The sequence below is a fragment of the Pinus tabuliformis genome, chromosome 4_2, assembly GCF_031772625.1.
Source record: "Pinus tabuliformis cultivar Carrire ecotype Pingquan chromosome 4_2, CPIR1, whole genome shotgun sequence".
Taxonomy (NCBI): Eukaryota; Viridiplantae; Streptophyta; class Pinopsida; order Pinales; family Pinaceae; genus Pinus; species Pinus tabuliformis.
In genome coordinates, this window is record NC_142304.1 from 355420306 (window position 1) to 355421861 (window position 1556).

Genomic DNA, 1556 nt, shown 5'->3' on the forward strand with positions numbered 1-1556 from the left:
TTCAATGCAATTAATTTGATTGCATATTTTTAATATTTTAGAAATTTAACAAAAGAGGTTAAAAGTTGACTTCCCTTTCGTTCTGTGATTCAAATTTAGGAAATGTTCTGAAATGTAGATAAGTTATTCCAGACCTCAGCTTATTACTTAATCTCAACACTCTTCAATTGGTGATACTGCAGTAGTGAATAGTCGTAAGTAGCAGTAAATCTATTGCTCACCTAAAGCTCTCACTTGTAGACGATTAATGTAGCTTAACAGCTGTTCCTGAAGATGTCTGAAATGAAGTGCTATTTGAGTCATGAAAAATTGTACTTATGCTATCAATGGAATCCACGCCGGATTTGTTGTATGCAATGAACTCCAACTCCTGTGTAACCTCCACCATGGTGGGTCTAGAGTCTCTGTCAAATGATAAACATCTGAATGCAAGTTCAGCAACTCTGTGAACAGCTGCTCTGATCTCAGCATCTTTGTCAACCTGTAGAAAGGGATCAATGATTTCATGAAGGCAGCCTCCTCCAATTTTTGTTATTGCAAGGAATGCTAGGTTGACCTCGCTCTTCTTACGGGAGAAATCCACTACTTTCAGTGCAGTTATGATCTCTACCAACACCACCCCGAAGCTGTAAACATCGCTCTTATCAGTGAGGTGGTAATTCTCATGATACAGGGGATCTAGATAACCGAAAGTGCCCTGAGGTGCAGTAGAAATGTGTGAGGCTTCTGTTTGAACAAGCCTGCACAGTCCGAAATCTGCAACCTTGGCATTGAAACCATAATCAAGCAGAATGTTGCTTGATTTCACGTCCCTGTGATAAATTGGAGGATTTAGGGCTGAATGAAGGTAAGCAAGAGAGCGGGCAGTTTCTGCGGCCACTGATACTCTTGCCGTCCATGAAAGGCCTTTTCCTATTTCCTTATGTAAATGCTGATAGAGTGTGCCATTGGGCATAAATTCATAGACAAGAATGGGTTCACTGTTTTCAAGGCAGCAACCTAATAGTCTAACCAGATTTGGGTGATCTACAGTTGACAGAAGCCTGATTTCGTTGAGGACCTGTTCCATTCCCTGAGTATCTTTATGCCTTATCTTCTTCACTGCAACAGTACCTTTGCCCGGAAGCTTTCCTGCATAGACTGTTCCGAAACCTCCTTTACCCAATCTCAATCCAATGGAGAAGCTTTTTGTGGCTATTTCCATTTCTCTGTAGGTGTAGAGTGGAATATTTAGTGGACCTCCCTGTACAGACATAAACTGTTTGAGACTTCTCCTTGTCTTCATTGTCTTCAATGTGCGACGATACCTTTGGTAACAGCGGTAGAGAAGGATGAATCCTACCACCGTAGTGCTTCCGACAATGAAGACTGGATAAAACCAACCAGAAAATCAAACGACAGTATAGAACATCTCTAAAATTTAACAAACGAATCAAAACAGAGCACAATGATATATGCAAATTTTTTGAGAATACTTAGCAAATGCAAAATTTTGAGAATATTTAGGTATTTAAGGGAGAAAAATCTATTTGTATGGTAATATTTCAAAATATTTC

The 1556-nt window shown here is 39.6% G+C and overlaps 1 pseudogene; it reads right to left on the reverse strand.

The window, feature by feature from the left end:
• Positions 1–244: 244 nt before the first annotated feature.
• On the reverse strand, positions 245–1285 carry LOC149169385 (wall-associated receptor kinase-like 14 pseudogene; annotated as a pseudogene).
• Positions 1286–1556: the final 271 nt, after the last annotated feature.